Raw genomic sequence first — 13229 nt, forward strand, 5'->3', positions numbered from 1 at the left:
CTGAGACACACAACACCTGGAAAATCGGGTAACTCCCACCCCAATATTGCGCTTTAAGCAAACAGGCACACCAGGAGATCATATCCCACACCTGGCCGGGAGGGTCCCACGCCCACGGAGCCTCCCTCATTGCTAGCACAGCAGTCTGTGATCTACCGGCAAGGCAGCAGCAAGGCTGGGGGAGGGGCGCCCGCCATTGCTGAGGCTTAAGTAGGTAAACAAAGCTGCTGGGAAGCTCCAACTGGGTGGAGCTCACAGCAGCTCAAGGAAACCTGCCTGTCTCTGTAGACTCCACCTCTGGGGACAGGGCACAGCTACACAACAACAACAACAACAACAACAAAGCAGCAGAAAACTCTGCAGACGCAAACGACTCTGTCTGACAGCTTTGAAGAGAGCAGTGGATCTGCCAACACGGAGGCTGAGATCTGAGAACGGACAGACTGCCTGCTCAAGTGGGTCCCTGACCCCTGAGTAGCCTAACTGGGAGACATCCCCCACTAGGGGCAGTCTGACACCCCACACCTCACAGGGTGGAGTATACCCCTGAGAGGAAGCTTCCAAAGCAAGAATCAGACAGGTACACTCGCTGTTCAGAAATATTCTATCTTCTGCAGCCTCTGCTGCTGATACCCAGGCAAACAGGGTCTGGAGTGGACCTCAAGCAATCTCCAACAGACCTACAGCTGAGGGTCCTGACTGTTAGAAGGAAAACTATCAAACAGGAAGGACACCTACACCAAAACCCCATCAGTACATCACCATCATCAAAGACCAGAGGCAGATAAAACCACAAAGATGGGGAAAAAGCAGGGCAGAAAAGCTGGAAATTCAAAAAATAAAAGCACATCTCCCCCGGCAAAGGAGCGCAGCTCATCGCCAGCAACGGATCAAAGCTGGACGGAAAATGACTTTGACGAGATGAGAGAAGAAGGCTTCAGTCCATCAAATTTCTCAGAGCTAAAGGAGGAATTACATACCCAGCGCAAAGAAACTAAAAATCTTGAAAAAAAAGTGGAAGAATTGACGGCTAGACTAATTAATGCAGAGAAGGTCATAAACGAAATGAAAGAGATGAAAAGCATGACACGAGAAATACGTGACAAATGCACAAGCTTCAGTAACCGACTCGATCAACTGGAAGAAAGAGTATCAGCGATTGAGGATCAAATGAATGAAATGAAGCGAGAAGAGAAACCAAAAGAAAAAAGAAGAAAAAGAAATGAACAAAGCCTGCAAGAAGTATGGGATTATGTAAAAAGACCAAATCTCCGTCTGATTGGGGTGCCTGAAAGTGAGGGGGAAAATGGAACCAAGTTGGAAAACACTCTTCAGGATATCATCCAGGAGAACTTCCCCAACCTAGTAGGGCAGGCCAACATTCAAATCCAGGAAATACAGAGAACGCCACAAAGATACTCCTCGAGAAGAGCAACTCCAAGACACATAATTGCCAGATTCACCAAAGTTGAAATGAAGGAAAAAATCTTAAGGGCAGCCAGAGAGAAAGGTCGGGTTACCCACAAAGGGAAGCCCATCAGACTCACAGCAGATCTCTCGGCAGAAACTCTCCAAGCCAGAAGAGAGTGGGGGCCAATATTCAACATTCTTAAAGAAAAGAATTTTAAACCCAGAATTTCATATCCAGCCAAACTAAGTTTCATAAGTGAAGGAGAAATAAAATCCTTTACAGATAAGCAAATGCTTAGAGATTTTGTCACCACTAGGCCTGCCTTACAAGAGACCCTGAAGGAAGCACTCAACATGGAAAGGAACAACCGGTACCAGCCATTGCAAAAACATGCCAAAATGTAAAGACCATCGAGGCTAGGAAGAAACTGCATCAACTAACGAGCAAAATAACCAGTTAATATCATAATGGCAGGATCAAGTTCACACATAACAATCTTAACCTTAAATGTAAATGGACTAAATGCTCCAATGAAAAGACACAGACTGGCAAACTGGATAAAGAGTCAAGACCCATCAGTCTGCTGTATTCAGGAGACCCATCTCACACGCAGAGACATACATAGGCTCAAAATAAAGGGATGGAGGAAGATTTACCAAGCAAATGGAGAACAAAAAAAAGCAGGGGTTGCAATCCTAGTCTCTGATAAAACAGACTTTAAACCATCAAAGATCAAAAGAGACAAAGAAGGCCATTACATAATGGTCAAGGGATCAATTCAACAGGAAGAGCTAACTATCCTAAATATATATGCACCCAATACAGGAGCACTCAGATTCATAAAGCAAGTCCTTAGAGACTTACAAAGAGACTTAGACTCCCATACAATAATAATGGGAGACTTCAACACTCCACTGTCAACATTAGACAGATCAACGAGACAGAAAGTTAACAAGGATGTCCAGGAATTGAACTCATCTCTGCAGCAAGCAGACCTAATAGACATCTATAGAACTCTCCACCCCAAATCAACAGAATATACATTCTTCTCAGCACCACATCGTACTTACTCCAAAATTGACCATATAATTGGAAGTAAAGCACTCCTCAGCAAATGTACAAGAACAGAAATTATAACAAACTGTCTCTCAGACCACAGTGCAATCAAACTAGAACTCAGGACTAAGAAACTCAATCAAAACCGCTCAACTACATGGAAACTGAACAACCTGCTCCTGAATGACTACTGGGTACATAACGAAATGAAGGCAGAAATAAAGATGTTCTTTGAAACCAATGAGAACAAAGATACAACATACATTTAAAGCAGTGTGCAGAGGGAAATTTATAGCACTAAATGCCCACAAGAGAAGGCAGGAAAGATCAAAAATTGACACTCTAACATCGCAATTAAAAGAACTAGAGAAGCAAGAGCAAACACATTCCAAAGCTAGCAGAAGGCAAGAAATAACTAAGATCAGAGCAGAACTGAAGGAGATAGAGACACAAAAAACCCTCCAAAAAATCAATGAATCCAGGAGTTGGTTTTTTGAAAAGATCAACAAAATTGACAGACCACTAGCAAGACTAATAAAGAAGAAAAGAGAGAAGAATCAAATCGACGCAATTAAAAATGATAAAGGGGATATCACCACCGACCCCACAGAAATACAAACTACCATCAGAGAATACTATAAACACCTCTACGCAAATAAACTGGAAAACCTAGAAGAAATGGATAATTTCCTGGACACTTACACTCTTCCAAGACTAAACCAGGAAGAAGTTGAATCCCTGAATAGACCAATAGTAGGCTCTGAAATTGAGGCAATAATTAATAGCCTACCAACCAAAAAAAGTCCAGGACCAGATGGATTCACAGCTGAATTCTACCAGAGGTATAAGGAGGAGTTGGTACCATTCCTTCTGAAACTATTCCAATCAATAGATTTTATGAGGCCAACATCATTCTGATACCAAAGCCTGGCAGAGACACAACAAAAAAAGAGAATTTTAGACCAATATCCCTGATGAACATCGATGCAAAAATCCTCAATAAAATACTGGCAAACCGGATTCAGCAACACATCAAAAAGCTTATCCACCATGATCAAGTGGGCTTCATCCCTGGGATGCAAGGCTGGTTCAACATTCGCAAATCAATAAACATAATCCAGCATATAAACAGAACCAAAGACAAGAACCACATGATTATCTCAATAGATGCAGAAAAGGCTTTTGACAAAATTCAACAGCCCTTCATGCTAAAAACGCTCAATAAATTCGGTATTGATGGAACGTACCTCAAAATAATAAGAGCTATTTATGACAAACCCACAGCCAATATCATACTGAATGGGCAAAAACTGGAAAAATTCCCTTTGAAAACTGGCACAAGACAGGGATGCCCTCTCTCACCACTCCTATTCAACATAGTGTTGGAAGTTCTGGCTAGGGCAATTAGGCAAGAGAAAGAAATCAGGGGTATTCAGTTAGGAAAAGACGAAGTCAAATTGTCCCTGTTTGCAGATGACATGATTGTATATTTAGAAAACCCCATTGTCTCAGCCCAAAATCTCCTTAAGCTGATAAGCAACTTCAGCAAAGTCTCAGGATACAAAATTAATGTGCAAAAATCACAAACATTCTTATACACCAATAACAGACAAACACAGAGCCAAATCATGAATGAACTTCCATTCACAATCGCTTCAAAGAGAATCAAATACCTAGGAATCCAACTTACAAGGGATGTAAAGGACCTCTTCAAGGAGAACTACAAACCACTGCTCAGTGAAATAAAAGAGGACACAAACAAATGGAAGAACATACCATGCTCATGGATAGGAAGAATCAATATCGTGAAAATGGCCATACTGCCCAAGGTAATTTATAGATTCAATGCCATCCCCATCAAGCTACCAATGAGTTTCTTCACAGAATTGGAAAAAACTGCTTTAAAGTTCATATGGAACCAAAAAAGAGCCCGCATCTCCAAGACAATCCTAAGTCAAAAGAACAAAGCTGGAGGCATCACGCTACCTGACTTCAAACTATACTACAAGGCTACAGTAACCAAAACAGCATGGTACTGGTACCAAAACAGAGATATAGACCAATGGAACAGAACAGAGTCCTCAGAAATAATACCACACATCTACAGCCATCTGATCTTTGACAAACCTCAGAAAAACAAGAAATGGGGAAAGGATTCCCTATTTAATAAATGGTGCTGGGAAAATTGGCTAGCCATCAGTAGAAAGCTGAAACTGGATCCTTTCCTTACTCCTTATACGAAAATTAATTCTAGATGGATTAGAGACTTAAATGTTAGACCTAATACCATAAAAATCCTAGAGGAAAACCTAGGTAGTACCATTCAGGACATAGGCATGGGCAAAGACTTCATGTCTAAAACACCAAAAGCAACGGCAGCAAAAGCCAAAATTGACAAATGGGATCTCATTAAACTAAAGAGCTTCTGCACAGCAAAAGAAACTACCATCAGAGTGAACAGGCAACCTACAGAATGGGAGAAAATTTTTGCAATCTACTCATCTGACAAAGGGCTAATATCCAGAACCTACAAAGAACTCAAACAAATTTACAAGAAAAAAACAAACAACCCCATCAAAAAGTGGGCAAAGGATATGAATAGACATTTCTCAAAAGAAGACATTCATACAGCCAACAAACACATGAAAAAATGCTCATCATCACTGGCCATCAGAGAAATGCAAATCAAAACCACAATGAGATACCATCTCACACCAGTTAGAATGGCGATCATTAAAAAGTCAGGAAACAACAGGTGCTGGAGAGGATGTGGAGAAATAGGAACACTTTTACACTGTTGGTGGGATTGTAAACTAGTTCAACCATTATGGAAAACAGTATGGCGATTCCTCAAGGATCTAGAACTAGATGTACCATATGACCCAGCCATCCCATTACTGGGTATATACCCAAAGGATTATAAATTATGCTGCTCTAAAGACACATGCACACGTATGTTTATTGCAGCACTATTCACAATAGCAAAGACTTGGAATCAACCCAAATGTCCATCAGTGACAGATTGGATTAAGAAAATGTGGCACATATACACCATGGAATACTATGCAGCCATAAAAAAGGATGAGTTTGCGTCCTTTGTAGGGACATGGATGCAGCTGGAAACCATCATTCTTAGCAAACTATCACAAGAACAGAAAACCAAACACCGCATGTTCTCACTCATAGGTGGGAACTGAACAACGAGATCACTTGGACTCAGGAAGGGGAACATCACACACCGGGGCCTATCATGGGGAGGGGGGAGGGGGGAGGGATTGCATTGGGAGTTATACCTGATGTAAATGACGAGTTGATGGGTGCAGCAGACTAACATGGCACAAGTATACATATGTAACAAACCTGCATGTTATGCACATGTACCCTACAACTTAAAGTATAATAATAATAAATAAATTAAAAAAAAAAAATATATATATAAAAAATTAAAAAAAACAGAAGAAAAATTCCTCATGCATTGCTTTAAAATTCATTTTTATTAGGGATAGACAATCAAAGTATAGACGTGTAGGCAAGGTGCAGTGGTTCATGCCTGTAATCCCAGCATTCTGGGAGACCGAGGCAGGTCAGTCACCTGAAGTCAGGAGTTCAAGACCAGTCTGGCCAAAATGGCGAAATCCCATGTCTACTAAAAATACAAAAAATTAGCTGGGCATATGACAGGTGCCTGTAACCTTAGCTACTCGGGAGGCTGAGGCAGGAGAATGGCTTGAACCCCAGAGGCAGAGGTTGCAGGGAGCCGAGATCGCACCATCACACTCCAGCCTGGGTGACAAGAACGAGACTCCGTCTCAAAAAAAAAAAAAAAATGGTGGTGGGTGCCTATAATCCCAGCTACTCAGGAAGCTGAGTCACGAGAATCTCTTGAACACAGGAGGCAGAGGTTGCAGTGAGCCGAGATCACGCCACTGTACTCCAGCCTGGGCAAAAGAGGGAGACTGTTTCAAAAAAAAAAAAATGTATAGACATGTACAAAATGATAAACTCCTGTAGTTCATCAGAATATTAGTTACTTCTGGGGAGAAAGTGATACACAAAGTAATTCCAATGTATTTATCATTTATTTCTTGAGCTGATGATGGGTATGTCACTATGTCTATTTTTCTTTATCCTTTTATGAATGTCCAGAAAATTTTGTAAGAACTTCTAAATAAACAAATAATTAAAAGAAGCTCATCACCAAAGTCAGCTACTTGGAACCTCCATCCATGAGTATCAAGGCCAGCTTTTCAGTGTGCAGTCACACAGAGCCCCACACTCAGGAGGATTCCACACTTGGATTAATGCTCTGTTGTCATCATCTTAAAATTCTTTGTAAATTTGTAACAACGGGCCCACATTTTCAATGCCCAGTGGGCCCTGCAAATCACACAGCTGGTGCTAGGCAGCATTTAGTCAAGAAAAGGATACTTCTGTTTTAAGTTAGACAAACAGGCAGACAAGCCCAGGAGTCAGGACACTTGTGTCACCCTCCCTCTGGAAGCTGTGGATCTCATTTTCCACTTTGACTAGTTAGAAACATCCTCAAGACACCTCATAACTTTTCTCTCATCTCTTGTTCATCTTCTTTTATCTTGTCCTCAAAAACCAAAGACAGCCAAGATGCAGAGGAGGAAAAGGATGGTCAGGGTTGGTGGCAATTCTTAGGAATGGTGAGAGGAAGTGGTTCCAGGTTTGCCCCACTCCCATCTTAGCATCAAACAACAGGGAAGTGGCTGCCACTCTCTACTCCTCACCAGGAGTCACTTATTTTAAAAATTTTTGGTTAGGATTTAATCCACCAAATAAGGATGAAAGATTTCTACCCTCTAATTATCGATAAAGCATGCTTTCACCCAGAAAATAGTTACTGAGCACCTGTTATGCACAGGCACTGTATTAAGCCCTGAAGGTTACAAAGAAGGAAACTCAATGTCCCCAGCCTGCAAATTTTTACAGTCTATTGGAAAGACAGGGAAACAAACCAACAATTATACTGCAGGATGGTCACTACTCTCCTGGAGGGGCTGCTAAATGCTGTAGAAGCAAAGGAAGAGTGCCACCATCTCCCTGGGGCATGGGGGGATATTAGGGACAATGTCATGAAAGAGGAGAGTGCACCAAAGCATTCAGACAGCAGAGACAGTATGCGTATGGAAACAAGAAGTGAGCAAGCATGGCATATTTATTTGGAGGACTGCTTTAATCCATTTATTCTTTCTTCATAAATCATCTGCAAGTCACCATGCTTAAAAAGTAAATTCAAGGCCAGATAATGACAGAAAAAGTGGGACAGATAGGAAAAGATCAGATAGTGAAGAAAAGACTAGATTTTGTTTTGTTGGTAAAGGAACTATAGTAGAATTGGGGCAGAGAAGTAATATAAGATCTGTTTGTTGGGTTTATTGGAACAGGGGAACCCTAGGCTTTGGAAGATAATTTCAGGGAAAGTGAATAAAAGTCATGTGGCCTGTAAGAAGGAGGCTATTGCAATGTCCCTGCTTCTATATAACTAGGGAAGTAATGATAGAAGAGATATTTCAGGACATAGAATTTAATAGACTTGAAGAGTAGATGCGGCAACGAAAAAAAAAAAGGAGAAATTATTATGACTCACAGGTTTCCATCATGAACACTTAGCAAATGGTGGCCTCATTCACTAAGGGTTGGAACCCAAAAAGGGAAATGAGTTTGGAGAAGAATACGAAGTGTTCAGATTTGGTGTTGTTGGGTTAGGGAAGTCTGTGGGACTCCAAGTAAATGTACTTCTATCAGGTGAATGGATATGTGAGTTGAAACTCAAGAGAGAATTTTGAACTGACGACAGACTTGGGAGCCACTCATGCACAAGGAATAATTGGACCAATAGCCCTGGGTAGATTGCCCAGGAAGAAAGAAGAATATGTAGCAAGAGAAGTAACCTGGTGATAGGAACCGTAGGACTGGAAGGTAACAATAAACTGTCAAGGGAGACTGAAAAGGAATGCCAAAAAATTAAAAATGAACTAGGAAACAGTGGCATCATAAACCCAGGTTTTAAAATGAAGACAGTGATCAACAATGGCAAAGGCAGGCAGATAACACAAGAAAAATGAGATCTGCAGAAAATCATTGGATATAACTAGAAGATTTTTTATGACCTCAGTAAAAATAGTTTACGTTTAGTAGTGCGAGTATTTTAGATGACTTTCTTGACATAGCTGGCATTTATCTTTTAAAATATTATCGAAGTATTCATTCCTTTATTCATCCCTACATAGTACTTAAAGGAGAAACATAATTTATAGCAGCAAGGGTTAGTCTAATATGATTGATTACACAGGTTCTTTTTACTTCCCTTATAAGGGATCACCCAGAGTGCTTCACACAAGCAGATGCTGAGACCAAATGCTTTGGATGAGATTATTAGGACAAAGGGCAAAAGTTTCAACACCTTAATCTCATATTTTGAAATCTACTTATAAAGCTTCTTGATTTGTTATTTAGCCAAATGGACTGCTCTTACAGGTCACTTCCCCAAATCTTTGCTATATTATTTCAAACACTTTCTAAAAGGAAAACTCCATTGGAATCATATGTATATCAGAATTCCATATAAAGGGATATGTCCTACTATTTAGTTAAACTACAAGCAAAGAGCCAGGAATGTGAAAACTGAGGTAGAAACTGTTTGGAGTTCACTTATTCTGAAGCAGGCCCTTGAGTTCTTTGACTACATTATGGATACAGCTGCCATCTCTTAGATTCAGAGAGAGAGATGACCCCCCTATCAGCTATGGCAGGCTCTGGATATCAATGGCTGATAAACCTCATTCTCCATGAAAATGTTCTGCCTAGGTGAAGTCAAGTCCATTCTCAGGCAGGCTCAACATTTATAACTTGATTAATTAAAGAATGATCAGAGTTGAGCACCTCAACACCCTAAGTCTTGTAAGACTTAGAAGCAAGAGCTAATTGGTAGCCCTCCTTTGTTCTATCTGCAAAACCTGGAAATGAGTATTTAGACTTCATGATAACAATGTAGAAAACAGAAAGAAAGGACAAGGTATAAGGACCAAGGGATCATGGGGGGCACCAAAATAAAGTCATATCCAGGAGATCTGATCTCTCAGGGCAGACCTATAGCAGTGGTAGTAGGAGTATATTTGCAACAGGTTCCTGAAATATTAAACACTGTCGTTTACAGAATGAATCTTTCCTTCAGGGCTGTGTGAGTTTTCTTCTCTACCGCTATATTAGCAGCTCTAATATACAGCTTTATCCTTTTATCTCTTATATACATAGAATAGGTTGGCTCCTTTACTTGAGCAATTTTTTTAAAAAGTTGAGTTTCTTAATGAATTGACCAGGTGGCTTATAAAAATACCATCAAAAGAGCATTTTGTGTTAAAGAAAGCACAATGTTTAAGATCAATTTATTTAATTTTTATTTTACTGACTTCAAACTATTTAAAATAGTGAATTTAACAATCCCATGTCCTCATTGCCAAATATCTTAATTCTCACTAATCAGCAAAGGGCACAGGGGAATAAGAAGTCAACAAAACAGAAAGTAAGCCAACGCTTCTGCCAATGAATACTAACAATTTAAATTTTTTTTTTTTTTTTGAGACGGAGTCTCGCTCTGTCACCCAGGCTGGAGTGCAGTGACATGATCTCGGCTCACTGCAAGCTCCTCCTCCCGGGTTCAAGCGATTCTCCTGCCTCAGCCTCCTGAGTAGCTGGGACTACAGGCGCCCGCCAACACGCCCTGCTAATTTTTTTGTATTTTTAGTAGAGACGGAGTTTCACCGTGTTAGCCAGGATGGTCTTGATCTCCTGACCTCGTGATCTGCCTGCCTCGGCCTCCCAAAGTGCTGGGATTATAGACATGAGCCACCATGCCCGGCCAATTCTAACAATTTTTTAAAATGTTCGAGCTCATGGAACTAATCAATTCAAACGCTTTAAGGAGGAACTGAACCACCCAGAAGTGATATTTGATGTTACAAGACATGGCAGCAGCCTTCTTTTATGAAAATGTAGCAAACTGTGACTTAAATACAATAAATTGACTTTTACTTCCAGCCAAGATAGAGTAACAGGGACTGGATTTATCTTCTTACATGAAACGACTTACAAACAGAACAATATGAAACAACAGTTTTCAAAATATTGGTCATCAGTCAATGAAGGAAAGTGATCCTAAAGGTATGAGGAACAAAGTAAGCTCTACAATGGTTCCACTTAATTCCTGGAGAGAGTTTCCAGGCTACCACATATGGAGGGGAAAATAAAAATTTAAAACTTTTAAAAATGGAAAAAAGCTTATAGAAAAAGGGCGTAAATTTTGGTCCATCTGTGCAATGTATTTGTGTTTTAAGCTAAGTGTTATCACAAGAGAGTCGAAAAGTTTTAAAAAATTTAAAAGTTTATAAATTTTAAAAGGTACAGCAAGCTTTGGTTAATTTATTATTGAAGAAATAAAATGTTTTAATAAATTTGGTGTAGCCTAAGCATACAATGTTTGCAGTCTGAAGTATTGTACAGTAATGTTTCAGGCCTTCACGTTCACTCACCACCTAATCACTGACTCATCCAGAATAGCTTCTAGTCCTGCAAGCTTCATTCATAGTAAGTACCCCATATATGTGTACCATCTTTATCTTTTATTTATTTCATATTTTACTGCACTTTTTCTGTTTACATACAAACATAGTTGACATTGTGTTACTGTTGCCTAGAGTATTTAGCACAGTAAGATGCTATACAGACTTGTAGCGTAGCAGCAATAGGTTATACCAAATAGCCTAGGTATGTAATAGGCCATACCACCTAGGTTTATGTAAGTACACACTGTATTTGCACAACTGCAAAACTGTCTAATGACACATTTCTCAGAACATATCCATCATTAAGCAATGCATTACTGTTTTTAAACTACTAAAAGAAATGGAAATTGTCAATCAAGGATCCTATATTCAGCAAAAATATTTTTAAAAAACAAAAATGAAATTAAAATGTTTTAGGCGTACCAAAGCTGAAGAATTTCTGACACTGCAATTTTCCTTCTGCATTTTCATGCAGAAAGAAAATGATACCAGATGGAAATCTGGATCTACACAAAGGAATGAAATGCACCAAAAATAATACTTACATTGACAAATAAAAAAGATTTGTATTCTTACATATTTCTTCTTATTCACCATCATAAAATTATAATGAATACCTCTCGGGAAGCCTTTAAAGCGTATTGAAGAATATCAGATCTATTAAGGTGGTAGGAAATAATGGAAGTAACTATCAAAAACACAGCCCTAAACTGAACACTGACAACATCCACAGATCAGAAATATTTGGATATCTTAGCAACGAGCATTTTAAGGACTGAATCAAGTAATTAAAGCTTGACTAATCTAAGAAAATATACAGACAATCAATTATTATAGAAAATATTATTGAAAAGACATTGCCTTCCAACCCTATTTTCCATAGCTATCCTTCACTCACCCATTGCTCCCAGCTATATCAAGCCACTTCCCGCAATCTGGCAGTTGGCGTATTTTAGTCCATATCCAGTTTTTTATAATCTGCTAGACTATGAGGTACTTGGTGGCAAAGAATCTGTCACCAACTTACCTTAACACAGGAACTGACCCATAGCTTGCAAATGCAAATGTATTTATTATTTTTATTTTTGCATATATTACACTTGCATATATTACATGTATTTGATGTATTAGTTTATATAAAATATGTTATATTTATTACTTTATTATATGTTAATGATGGGTTATGCATTCATATTTCTGGTTACTACTTTTCTTAAACCTTCCTTATGTATATTTACGTTCTTTTTTTTTTATAATTTACGTTCTAGGATACATGTGCACAACGTGCAGGTTTGTTACATATGTATACATGTGCCATGTTGGTGTGCTGCACCCATTAACTCGTCATTTACATTAGGTATATCTCCTAATGCTATCCGTCCCCCTTCCCTCACCCCACAACAGGCCCCGGTATGTGATGTTCCCCTTCCTGTGTCCAAGTGATCTCATTGTTCAGTTCCCACCTATGAGAGAGAACATGTGGTGTTTGGTTTTCTGTTCTTGCAATAGTTTGTTGAGAATGATGGTTTCCAGCTACATCCATGTCCCTACAAAGGACATGAACTCATCCTTTTTTATGGCTGCATAGTATTCCATGGAGTATATGTGCCACATTTTCTTAATCCAGTCTGTCATTGATGGACATTTGGGTTGGTTCCAAGTCTTTGCTATTGTGAATAGTGCTGCAATAAACATACATGTGCATGTGTCTTTATAGCAGCATGATTTATAATCCTTTGGGTATATACCCAGTAATGGGATGTCTGGGTCAAATGGTATTTCTAGTTCTAGATCCTTGAGGAATTGCCACACTGTCTTCTACAATGGTTGAACTAGTTTACAGTCCCACCAACAGTGTAAAAGTGTTCCTATTTCTCCACATCCTCTCCAGCACCTGTTGGTTCCTGACATTTTGATGATTGCCACTCTAACTGGTGTGAGATGGTATCTCATTGTAGTTTTGATTTGCATTTCTCTGATGGCTAGTGATGATAAGTATTTTTTCATGTGTCTGTTGGCTGTATAAATGTCTTCTTTTGAGAAGTGTCTGTCCATTTCCTTTGCCCACTTTTTGATGGGGTTGTTTGTTTTTTTCTTGTAAATTTCTTTGAGTTCTTTGTAGGTTCTGGATATTAGCCCTTTGTCAGATGAGTAGATTGCAAAAATTTTCTCCC

Source organism: Papio anubis, chromosome 1 (genome assembly GCF_008728515.1).
Source record: "Papio anubis isolate 15944 chromosome 1, Panubis1.0, whole genome shotgun sequence".
Taxonomy (NCBI): Eukaryota; Metazoa; Chordata; class Mammalia; order Primates; family Cercopithecidae; genus Papio; species Papio anubis.